We start from the raw sequence: 13,444 nt of genomic DNA, 5'->3' as shown, positions 1-13,444 counted from the left end.
GCTGAGCAGGGAGCCCGGTGTGGGACTCGATCCCGGGACTCCAGGATCATGACCTGAGCCGAAGGCAGTCGCTTAACCAACTGAGCCACCCAGGCGCCCAAGACTTTTTCCTTTTTAAAGTGTAAGCATTTAGTGCTATAATTCTCTTCTTATCACTTCTTTAGCTGCCTCTCACAAATTTTGAAATGTTGTGTTTTCATTTTCACTCAGTTTTGTTAATTTCTTTTGGGAATTCCTTTTTGGCCCATGGATTATTCAGAAGTATGTTGTTTAATTTCAAAGTGTTTGGAGATTTTCTTGTTGGACTTTCTGTTATTGATTGCTGGTTTGGTTCCATTATGGTCAGAAAACATACTCTGTATGATTTCAATTCTTTTAAATTTGTTAAGGTTTGTTTTATGACCCAAGATATGGTCTATCTTGGTGAATGCTTCATGGTACTTAGAAATAATTGTTCTGCTGTTGTTGGGTGGAATATTCTATACCTGGCAAATAGATCCTGCTGGTTCATAGTTACGTTTGCTGATTTTCTGTCTAGTGTGTCAATTATTTGCTGAGTGGAGTGTTAAAGTCCCCAACTATAATTGTGAATTTGTCTATTTCTTCTTTTAGATCTGTCAGTTTTTGTTTCATGTATTTTGAGCCTCTGTTGTTTGGTGCACATACATTAAGGTTAGCTAGATCTTCTGGTGGATTAAGATATGTTCCTTTTTGTGCTCAGTAACTTTATTTGTTCTGAAGTCTACTTTATATATTATTAATATAGCCACTCCTGTTTTTTTAAGTTAATGTTTGCATGATATATCTCTTCCATTGTTTTATTTTTATTGAGATATAATTGACATTTAACATTATATTAGATTCAGATCTATAACATAATAATTTGATATTTGTATATATTGCAGTGTTCACCAGAAAAAAAGTCTAATTAACATCCATCACCACACATAGTCACAGTTTTTTTTCTTGTGATGAGAACTGTTAATATCTACTCTTTTAGCAACTTACAAATAAAAAATATAGTATTGCTAACTATGGTGACCAGGCTGAACATTACATCCTCAGGACTAATTTATTTTATAAGCAGAAGTTTATAACTAGAAGGACCACCTTCACCCATTTCCCCCATGTCCACCTCCTGCCTCTGATAGCTACCAATCTGTTGTATCTATGAGTTTGGTATATTTTCTTTGTTTGCTTGTTTGGATTCCATATATAAGTGAGATCGTGTTGTATTTGTCGTTCTCTGTCTGACTTATTTTGCTCAGCATAATGCCTTCAAAGGGTCATCCATGATGTCACAAATGACAAGATTTCATTCTTTTTTATGGCAAAATTATATTCCATTGTGTAGCCATACCGTATTTTCTTTATCCATCTATCTATCAGTGTACACTTAGGTTTCTTCCATGTCTTGGCTAGTGTAAACAATGCTGCAATGAACATGGGGGTTCATATATCTTTTGGAGTTTGTGTTTTCATTTTCTGCAGATAAATACTCAGAAGCAGAATTTCTGGATCATATGGTAGTTCTATTTTTAATTGTTTGAGGATCCTCCATACTGTTTTCCATAGTAGCTGTACCAGCTTACAATCCCACCGACAGGTGAATTGTACAAGGATTCCCTTTTCTTCACACCCTCATCAGCATTGGTTTTCTCTTATCTTTTTGATGATAGCCATTCTAACAGGTGTGAGGTAACCTTATTGTGATTTTGATTTGCATTTCCCTGATAATTAGTCATGTTGAGCCCCTTTTCACGTACCTGTTGGCCATTTGTATGTCATATGTCTTCTTTAGAAAATGTGTATTCAGATCCTCTGCCCATTTTTTAATTGGATTGTTTGTAGGGTTTTGTGTTTTGGTTTGTTTTTAATTATATGAGCTCTTTATATATTGTGGATATTGACCCCTTATCAGATATATAATTTGCAAATATTTTCTTCCAATTCCATAGGTTACGTTTTCATTTTGTTGGGTGGTTTCTTTTGCTGTGCAGAAGCTTTTTAGTTTGATGCATTCCCACTTGATTAGTTTTAGCTTTGTTGCCTTGCTTTTGGTGTTAAATCCAAAAAATATTGCCAATTTAAAAAAAAATTAGTGTTTGCATGGTATATATTTTTCATCCTTTTATTTTTAACCTCTGTATGTCATTACGTTTGAAAAAAATTTCTTGTAGACAGTATATCCTTGGGTTGTGGTTGTGTGTGTTTGTGTGCGCACGCGTCTGTGGGTATGTGTCTGTGGTTTTCTTTTTTTTTAAAGATTTTATTTATTTATTTGACAGAGAGAGAGAGATAGCGAAAGCAGGAACACAAACAGAGGGAATGGGAGAGGGAGAAACAGGCTTCCTGCGGAGCAAGGGCTCGATCCCAGGAAGCTGGGATCATGACCTGAGTCAAAGGCAGATACTTAACGACTGAGCCACCCAGGCGCCCCCGTGTCTGTGTTTTAACATACTCTGTCAATCTCTGTCTTTTAATTTGTGAATTTAGAGCATTTATTTTTAAAGTATTTATTGATATGTTAGAGCTTAAGTCTGCCATTTTATTATTTGTTTTCTGTTTGTTGCCTCTGATTCTTGTCCTTCTGCTTCTTTGTTCTTACCTTCCTGTTGGCTATTTGAGCATTTTTAGTTTCATTTTGATTTCTTTATGATTTTTTGAGTATATTGCTTTGTATAGTTTTCTTTAGAGTTGCTGTAGATATCACTATATACATACATAACATATCACAGTCTACTGGTGTCGATGTTTGACCACTTCAAGTGAAGTGTAAAAACCATCTGTTTTACTATCCTTGCTTTTTAAACATAATGATGTTAAGCATTTCCTCTCTCTATATTGAACACCACATCAGATAGTTTTATAACTTGTACTTTAACCACAAAATATGATTAAAGAAACTCATGAGGCAACGAAGAGTTTGTTGTATTTACCTTTAATTTTTACCCATTGCATTGTTTTTCTTTCTTTTCTGAATGTCTCAGCCTTCTTCTATTATCATTTTCTTTCTGTTTGGAGAACTTCCTCCAAGGATAGATCTGCAAGCAACAAGTTCTCTAAGCTTTCCTAAGAATGACTTTATTTTTTCTTCATTTCTGAAGGATAGTTTTACTGGATAGAGGATTGTGCAGTTGATGGCTCTTTTCTTTCAGTACTTGAAAAATATTATGCCACTTACTTCTGGCCCCCATGGTTTCAGAAGAAAAAAAAACATTCTCGTTCTAATTGATGTTCCTTGACAGGTAATGTGTCATTTCCTTCCAGCTTTTTAAAAGACTTTTTCTTTGTCTTTAGTTTTTAGAAGTTTGATTATGTTCCATCTTGGTATGGGGTTGGTTTATTTTTTATTATTTATTATTTTTTTTAAGATTTTTTATTTACTCAGAGAGAGAGAGAGTGCACACAAGAGAGCATGAGCAGGGGGAGAGTCAGAGGGAGAGGGAGAAGCAAACTCCCCACTGAGCAGGGTAACAGAGGAGGGGCTCCATCCTAGGATCCCAGGATCATGACCCGAACTGAAGGCAGACACTCAACAGACTAAGCCACTCTATTTTGTATAATATTTCTTCAAATATTTTTTCAGTCCCATACTCTTCCTCTTCTCTTCTGGGACTCTGATTGTATGAATGTTACATCTTTTGTTATTTTACCACAGAACTCTGAGGCTCTGTCATTTTCTTTTTCAGTCTGTTTTCTGTCTGCTGTTTAGACTGAGTAAATTCTATTGATCTGTCTTCAAGTTTACTGTTTCTATCCTCTGTCATCTCCATTCTACTATGGAGTCCATCTAGCAGGTTTTTCTTTTCAGTTGTATATTCCAGTTTTGTAATTTCCATTTGGTTCTCTGTAATTACTGCTACTTTTTGCTAAGATTTTTTTTTTCATTTGTTTCAAGAGAATTTGCAAATGTTTGCTGAAGCATTTTTATGATAATGCTTTAAAATTCTTGTTAGGTAGTTCCGACATTGATTCATCTAGGTATTGGAGTCAGTTGTCTTCTCTCACTCAAACTGTGATTCTTTGGAAAGATGAGTGATTTTCAACTGTATCCTGGACGTTTGGTTATTATATTATGACACTCTCGACCTATTTAAATCTGTTTTAGTGGGCAGTCACTCTGTTTAGATTTAGTATGCAGGTTCTGGTATATATATACATTTACGATGGTTTGGTTATCAGAAATCTTCCATTGTGATTTTTGTCATCTAGCTTAATTTTTCTAGAACTGCTGGGGCTACTGCCCAATCCCTGTTGGTGTCATCTGTTGGGATCATTCCCAGGGCTACCTGGTGGGGTTGGGCCACTCTCTTCAGTGGGAGAGTTGGAGATGGGGGACAGAAGCTGCTGAGTCTTTTAATGCCACTAGATGGAGGGTAAGTAGACAGAGCTGACGCTGCTCCTGCAGTTGGACCAGCTGTTCTGTAGGTGCACCAGCCTCTACTCTGACTGTACCACTGCTGCAGGTGGATCAGACCGCCTGCCAATGCTCTGTCATGGGCAGCCACTGGGGCTCCCCCCTAGGTCTCTCTTGGGCTTTTCCTTTACTTGTCCTTTGCCCAGTGAAAGCAGGCTTTCCTTGTTGTTTTTGTTTTTGTTTTTGTTTTTTTATGCCTCTTAGTGGTTCTAAGTTGTCGGAATCTTCAGCACCCAGTCGTTGGGGAACTGACTACGCCGTTGTTCCTTAAGTCTTGAGGTCCCTCGCTGGTCCACCTTCTGCTTTCCAGCTTTACGAGTCTTCTAATCATTTTCTGTTCAGTAACTTCCAGGATATTTAGTTGTAATTAGAGGGCAGGGTTTTCATCACCTCTTCTTTACCCCCTTGGTGAGGGAGGGCTTCCTGACCTACGGTTGTGAAGATGGTTGATTACACAACCGCTGAGACTGGGCAAGTGAGATCAATAACATTTTAATAGTCACACATACTCATAGCCTGGAGGACACCACATGCCACACAGGGTCACATGGGAGTTGCACTTGGGAATAGAATGAACAAGCAGGGGCCTTGGGAGGCAGGCTCCATAGTATCAAGAGAGTGAGGTACCCCCCTGGTTCCTGCAGGAGGATGTGATTAGCTTGTTTGAATAATTCTGTGAGCTGGTAGGGCACTGAAATCAGGGATGAACAGGGATTGTGCGGGATCACTTTGATAAGGAGGGTTATCTGGCTGAGGAACTTTATTTATAGGAGCAGGGTGAGGAGGAAACTTGAAATTAAGCCATTTGAGGTCCTCCTGATGTCAAGGCAGCACATGATATTGAGTCTTACAACACAGGGAGAAGAAGGGAAAAGCATCGTTCCCCCCCCCAAAAAAAAACTGGAACTCAGGTCTTATTTTTAAAATTCACGAGAACTTTGTATTCTGGTCCCAGTTTGCTTTGATATAAAACTGCTCTTCTCCAGATCTTCTATTAAAATTGTGGGCATCTTCTTGGACTATTAGCATGGATCCTGAACATGCTGTATGCAGCTTGAGACAATTTAGAAAGTGCAATTTAAATTATGTTTTCCTTGAAATATTTTAATTGAAAAGTAATGTAACCATATTACAGATAATTTGGGAAGTATAGAAAAGAAAAAAAAAAGGCCTTCATAATTTTAACCCACAACCATACCAATGATAATTTTAGTATAATTTCTACATTTTTTCCATGCAAAATTTAAAGCTGTAAATATAGAATGTATAAGGTCTGTTCATCTGCTTTTTATGCTTGATGTTTTATCAGAGTTCTTCCTTTCTCTCTTTCGTTTCTGAACACTTCAGGCTAAAACTTATTAGGTAGAGCTGAGCAAGGGAGGAATCTGCGGTGGTCCAAAGTAGAGCTTCCACCCTGAGAGGTGAGAAGGACATCTGCACAGGAGAGTAGCTCAGTGCAGGGTGGGGGGGGTGTGAACCTACACTGGATGAAGGGGAGCATCTGTGCAGGGGTGTGACCTAGCACATGTGTCAGAGCCCAAGCAGGATAAGGAAGGCATCTGAGGGCTTGTGGGGAGGGCAGTGACTGGATATTTTAAGGCTCTGGGAGTGATGTTTCTCACTGCTAGAAAAGAGAGTTTCAGATATGAGCAGGAGAACACTAGACTGAGACATGTGGTGTTGGGTTGGAATTGGAAGTATTGGTAAGAACTCATGATTTTTTTTTTTAAAGATTATTTATTTCACCAAGAGAGACACAGCAAGAGAAGGAACACAAGCAGGGAGAGTGGGAGAGGGAGAAGCAGGTCTCCCACTGAGCAAGGAGCCTGACGTGGGGCTGGAGCCCGACGCACAGCTGGATCCTGGGACCGTGGGATCACTACCCAAGCCGAAGGCAGACACCTAATGACTGAGCCACCCAGGCGCCCCAGAACTCATGATTTTTTATATGTAGAGAAATAATATGCATAAAAGCATGAGTATATATGTGCACATGCACACATAAATTCCCTAGCACTGTCCACTGAGAAGGTCTGGGAAAACCACCACCCCAATAGCAATGAGTATGCCTAGCTCTATATCTCGGTTTCTAAATATTAGTTCTCCATTAGGATGAACTAATTTTCTTTGCCAGAAGGACTGACTGCAGGACTGGAGCAGGGAAAATACAAGATGAGCTTGTTGTGCCAGTCAGCAAGGAGGTACTTGAAAAATGATGGGCCATGTCCAAAGAATGTCCAAAAACAACGTAGAGGGCCGCCCACTGGCCAAATCTGGGGAGGTTGCAACACCAAAATAAGTAATGAACTTAAAAGATTATAACACCTTGAACAGAATAGAAATGAATGGCTGGGAAGTCACTTCCCTAAACAGATAAATGAATAGATGGAAAATTCGATAAGGGACAGGCAATACCCAGTTTCAAAGTAGCTACCTGCAAAGTGCTATTAATTACGAAGAGAAAAGGAGTGACTTTTATGGAGGAGAAGCCTAGTAGACACCACCTTAATCTAGTGATCCAAGTAAGCACCGTAGAAAGCATGTGCCACCTGATAGGACATCATGGGAAGAACGGGAATATCCTCCTTGGATATTCTTGCCATAGACGCATGATCTGAATCTTTATTTATTTATTTATTTAAAAGATTTTATTTATTTTTCAACAGAGAGAAAGCACAAGCAGGGGGAGCTGCAGAGGGAGAGGGAGAAGCAGACACCCCACTGAGCAAGGAGCCAGTGTCACAATCCCAGGACCCCGGGATCATGACCTGAGCCAAAGGCAGACGCTTAACCAACTGAGCCATCCAGGCGCCCTTGAATCTTTTTTTTTTAAATTGAGGTGAACTTTATATAGCATAATGTAACCGTTTTAAAGTGAACACTTCTGGGCCACTCACTCACTATATTTACAATGTTGTACAACCACCACCTCAATGTAGTTCCAAAATACTTTCATTACTGCAAAATAAACCCCATACTCATCAAGCAGTTAATCCCCATTACCCACCCTCCCTCCCCCATAGCCAGTAATCTGCTTACTGTCTCTATGGATTTACTTATCCCAAATATTTCCTATAAATGGAATCGTACAGTATGTGGTCTTCTGTGACTGACATCTTTTCCTATACATATTGCTTGTGAATTTCATCCACATCATAGCATGTATCAGTACCCATTCCTTTTTGTGGCTGAATAATATTCCATTGCGTGGATGTACCACTCTTTGTCTTCTCACCCATTGGTAGATATCTGGGTTCTTTCCACCTATTGGCTATTGTGAATGGTGCCATATAAGTATTTGTTTCATCATCTGTTTTCAGTTCTTTGGGGGTGTATTTCTAAGAGTCGAATTGCTAGGTCAACATAACTTGCTCTCACCATGAAAAACAAAATATCAGACAAGCCCAAGTTGAGGGACCTTCTACAAAATAACTGGCTTGTAATCATCAAAAATGTCAAGGACGTGAAAGGTAAGGAAAGGCAGAACTTTTCCAGATGGAAGAAGGAAAGAGATATGAGTGCTAAGTAAACACACGATCCTGAACTGAACACCTTGCTAATAAGGATGCTACTGGAACAATCGGTAAAACCTGAATGAGTCAGAGGAATATTGATGTACTTTCCTGGTGTTGGTGACTACGTGATGGTTACATAGGAGAATGTCCTTGTTTGTAGAAAACACACACTGAAGTATTTGGGGGTGATGGAGCATCATGCCAGCAAGTTACTATGAAATGGTTCATCAGAAAAATAACTTGCATACTTGCAACTTGTTTTTGCAGATTTGGGATGATTTCAAAATGAAACAAAATTAATTTAAAATACTTGATGACTTTTCCCTCAAGAGCCATCCAATGTTTGTTTTGACTTCTCTCCTGTTCTCTCTTGCATAATCTCCCTTTAGGTTCTTGCCTCCTCATCCCACTTGCTAGAGCTGGTGTTAAAATCACTGTGAGGGGGCGCCTGGGTGGCTCAGTCGTTAAGCGTTTGCCTTCGGCTCAGGTCATGATTCCAGGTCCTGGGATCGAGCCCCGCATCGGGCTCCCTGCTTGGTGGGAAGCCTGCTTCTCCCTCTCCCACTCCCACTGCTTGTATTCCCTCTCTCACTGTGTCTCTCTCTGTCAAATAAATAAATAAAATCTTAAAAAAAAAAAAAAGTCACTGTGAGCCCCACGCTGCTGGATCCAGGAGCCCCAGGCTGCCTCTCACCTGCCTCATCAGCAGCATCTGGCAGGCTGATCCCTTCCTCCACACTCCATCTCCTGGCCTGCCTTCCCCATCTCTGGCTGCTCCTTCTGGATGCCTCTGCTGGTCCCCTCTTCTCCTGACTTCTGGATATTGGGGGCTTGGGACTCAGTCCTGGGACCTCAGCCCTTTCTCTTCCACACTCCTTCCCTTGGAGACTTTATCCAGTCCTCACTGTACATGCCATATATCTACTGATGACTCTCAACTTCTACCTGCAGCCTGGGCTCCTTCCTCAGTTCCCTACATGTGTCCCTGACCATCTGCCTGCTTGGCATCTCTGCTCACGTGTCTGATTGGCATCTCAGCTCAGCATATCCAAAACTGCGCTCCCAGCCTTCGTTGTTTTGCTCTCCACAAAACAATCTTCCTCATCCCAGTAAAAAGCAACTCCATCCTTCCTTTGCTCAGGCCAAAAACCTTGAAATCACCCTAGACACCTTCCTGTTTCTCATATCCCACAGGTGATCAGGCAGCCAATCACATTGGCTCTTCAAAGAGTATCCAGAATAGGGCGCCTGGGTGGCTCAGTTGGTTAAGCGACTGCCTTTGGCTCGGGTCATGATCCTGGAGTCCTGGGATCGAATCCCATGCTGGGCTCCTGGGTTGCGGGGGAGCCTGCTTCTCCCTCTGACCCTCTCCTCTCCCATGCTGTTTCTCACTCTCTCTCTCTCTCTCTCAAATAAATAAAAGAAATAAATAAAATATTTTTTTAAAAAAAGAGTATCCAGAATCTACCCACTCCTGACCACTTGCACAGCTTCCCCCCACCTTCATCACTCCTCTGAACTACTACGGTAGCATCTGGCTGGTCTCCCTGCTTCTCTCTTGCCCCTTTCAGCCCATATCACTCCTCCACTCCCTACACTGCAGTGGTTGCTCACCTCGCTCTCTTAGAGGCCCGAGGACTAATAATGGCTTACAGGGTATCTTACATTGGGATGCTCTAGAAGCCAATGCTGAGGCAAGGGCTTGAGTATAAGTAGTTCACTTGAGAGGTGACTTCTGGGAGCATGGGGAGATAAACAGGGAAGTGAGACAGGAGAAAGGAAGGAAGCCAATACAGGGTGTGTTAATAAGGGAATTACCACTGTGACCCTAACTGGAGCTCAACCCTCCTGGGGATCTCTGAGAGTCTGCCTAGATCATGCCTCACACCCGTCAAACCCAAGAGGCAAGGCACCTAGGTATTTATTCACCAACTCCACATCGGTTGGGGGCTACTCCCAGGATCATTAACTCCCTGGTCTGCTACCTGCACAAGGGCCTACTGTATACCTGTGGCCAGCAAAGACCCTCAGACAGAGAGCTGCCAGGGCAGTAGGAAGCCATAGGGTCTGTGTGCATCCAACGGGGAGTTCTGAGGAGATAGAGGGAAAGCGCTCCCAGAACCTTCTTCAAAGACCCAACATGATCTGACTTCTGTCCTATCCCATGTACCCCAGTGACCACACCGGCCATTCTATGCTCTCTTACCCACTCCAGCCACAAAGAACCTCCTTGCTGTTTCTCAAACGCATCATGCATGTTTTTAACCACAGGGCCTTTGCATTTGCAGCTACCTTGCCCCAAATGCTCTTCCACCAGGTATCTGCATGTCTCCCACCTTATCTTCTCTGGGGCTTTATCTAAATGTTGCCAGCTCAGCAAATCCTTCCTAGGAAAACAGATGACAGCCTCTAGTTAGGAGAGTTTTATAAAGTACTATTTACAAAGGTTTGGACAGGGTATAGGGAAACTAGAGGAGGTAGTGAATTCCCCTGGGGCAGGTAAAGGCAGCCACAGTTGCCATTCGTAGGTCTGAAGGAAGGTGTTCTTGGAACAGGGTGGCCTATGTGGGAAAAGCTTCCTAATAGGGGCTGAGGCTTTTGGAGGAGGGATGAGGGATCCCTCATTTGGGATCCTCATTTGCATCCTTCTGGTCTTCTATAAGTGTTTCCCACCAGCCATGCCCAACAGGAAGCCAGTGTTACCCTTCATGTTGTTCACAGATATCAGCTGCAAGGCATAGGGCAGGGAGAGGACCAAATTACAGATGTCCAGTACACTGACGAAAATAGCCATACAGACACACTGCCTATCCCCTTCCTTGATTTATCTTTCCTCTTAGCAGTTAGCACCATCTAACTTCTGATACATTTGTTTATTTATTTCATTTATTGTCTGTCTCCCTCCCCTGGAGTGTAAACTCCACAAGGTCAGGGATTTTTGTCTTCTTCATTCACTGCTGTATCCCCAGCAAAACCTAAACCAGTGCTTGACACATAGCTTGTGTTCAATAGTTTTTGAGTGGATAAAATTGCTATTCAGCTGTGGTAGGCAGGATAAGGCCCCAAATATGTCTCCATCCTAAACCTAGGAATCTGTGGATATGTTAGTTTACATGGCAAGGGGGAATTAAGGTTGCAAATGGAATTCAGGTTAATAGATTGACCTTAAAATAAGGAGATTATCCCGGATTAGCTGGGTGGGCCCAACATAATCATGAGTCCAGTAGAGCCAGGATCAAAAAGATTTGATCTGGCTTTGAAGATGGAGGAAGGGGCCATGAGTCAAAGAATGTGGCAGCCTCTAGAAGGTGGAAAACACAAGGAGACACATTCTCTCCTAGAGTCGCCAGAAAGGAATGCAGCTCTGCCGACACCTTGATTTTAGCCTGGTGAGACCCACTTCAGACCTCTGATCTCCAGGACTGTATGATGATACATGTGTGTTGTTTTAAGCCACTAAGTCTGTGGTAACATTCACAGCAGCAGTACGAAGCTAATGCATTAGACATTGTTTTTCATGGCAGGAGCATAGGCTCTGAAGCCAGCTGGGGCTGCTTTTCTGGTCCTCGTTAGCTGAGGGACCTCACACCTTTCTTTTTCTGTGCAAATAATAGTATTGATTGCTCCTACATCATGGGTGTGGCTTACGGATTTGGTGAGCTGCCGCATGGCTCCGAGCCTGGTCTCCCGTAACTCCCCTTCTTGACCAGAGGCCCTGCAAGTGTAGGGCAGACTGTAGACTATATATATTTGTGGAAGGATAAAAGCATTTCATCAAATGATGTTCCATAAGAGACTTCATCGTTCCTCTCTGTTTAGGACACTGTTCTTTTTTTGCTATCGTAAACAAAATTTGAGAATCTTCGTGCATACAGCTTTAAAAAAAAAATAATCTTCTACTTCTCCAAAACCAGAGCTCCCGTTGGCTGCAAGAATGGTGCTCACACACACACAAGATGTGCCACAGACAGCTGCCTTCAGTGCAGGCTGGTTCAGCTCACCCAGCAGCTGGGCACCAACCGGGCCAGGGAGCCCACCACTTGGCCTTGCTGGGGCTGGAAGGTGGGGGGGGGAGAGGAGGCGGACTCGAAGCTGTGTCCCAAGGCACTTTGCTGAATTCCTTTCTTGGGCTGTGCTTCCCCTGGGCTCCTCCACCAGGGCAAGAGGTGGCGGGGGGGGTGGGGGGGTGGGGTGGGGGTGGGTGGGGGGAGTGGGAAGGGCACCCAGGAAAGGGAGCAATGATACTGCAATAGTCTGAGCCAAGGAAGCCTCTCCCTGACGCAAGGGAAGCATCAGGGGCCAGTTCAGCAGCTCCCGGTGGTGCTGACCAGGGTGAGCGCATCCCAACCACCCTCCCTCCTGGCGCACAGCCCATAATGGCGCTGCGCAGGCTGTACCACCCATGCAGGGAGGTAGGGGCTGCCCCAGCTGTCGGGGGCGGCAAGAGACACGGCGCCATGAGGGCAGGGACACAGGAAGTGGAAAAGCAAGCTCCCGTTCTCTGCAGGGCCACCCCACTTTCCAGGTGGCATCCATTTGCCGGTGCCCCTAGAGCCCGCAGGACCTGAGTCTGCAAGGGAGAGGGGAGGAGAGGGTTGTGAAGTGAAGCCAGCGAGAGAACAAAGGAGGCTTTGCTGGAGAGGGAGGCACCTTCAACTAAGGCCTCGGGGGCTTGGGGAAGTGACTCACTGGGCCCCCCGGGGAAGGACCCACCCATGGGGTTCCTAGAGCCTGAGAATGCAGGCCAGCTTCTGGGCACAGGCCCCATGGGGTGGGGAAGGGGTTGTCAGTCTCAGCCTGAGTTGGGTGGAGCCTCCCCCAGGGTCCGCCCTCCCCTACCACCAGACCGGTGTGGGTCCTGCCTGGCGGCCTGGGGCGGGGCGGGGGAGGGGGGGGCACGCTGTGCTCGCTGGCCTGCCAGACAGGGCGGTTGCCACCACCACTGCTGCTGCTCCTGCAGCTTGGGGGGGGGGGGTGGGCTGCAGGCAAGGTCCCCTCTCCCCAACTCACACTCCCATTGGCCCAGCTCCTAGACACCTGGGCTCCCCAACTCTCGGCAGAGCCCGCTGAAGCAAGGCCATGAGTGCGCCCCAAAGGTGGCCGTGTTGGCGTCTGGCCCTGTCTCCAGGCTCACTGGACACCTGTGATGAGAACCTGGAGAGCCCCGGCTTCTCGGGCAGTTGCACAACCTCCCCCAATTATGCTCCGTCGACTGTGTGGCAACCGGGCGAGAGTTCCAGGACCTTGTATATACTCGTACAAATCTGCCTTCCTGCTGTTGGGCTGCAGGGCGAGGCGTGTCTCTGTGGGCCCCGGGAAATGGGGGTGTGTTCGCGTCCAAGAAGGCGTGGCCCGCGTCCGGAGTGGGAGCAGCCGCCCCGCCCTGCCGGAGCAGACTCCTCGCCCGCCCCAAACCGCAGCTTCCTCGGGAGCCCTGGACCGGGTCCAGGACACAGAGGAGGAAGCTCTGGTGACATTGTAGACACAGGCTTCCAGCAGCAGGCTTGGC

Source organism: Eumetopias jubatus, unplaced genomic scaffold (assembly GCF_037043125.1).
Source record: "Eumetopias jubatus isolate StellerSeaLion01/CBP00866 unplaced genomic scaffold, mEumJub1_p1.0 scaffold_10, whole genome shotgun sequence".
NCBI lineage: Eukaryota > Metazoa > Chordata > Mammalia > Carnivora > Otariidae > Eumetopias > Eumetopias jubatus.
The sequence above is the reverse complement of the archived record's forward strand: the minus strand, read 5'-3'. Positions refer to the sequence as shown.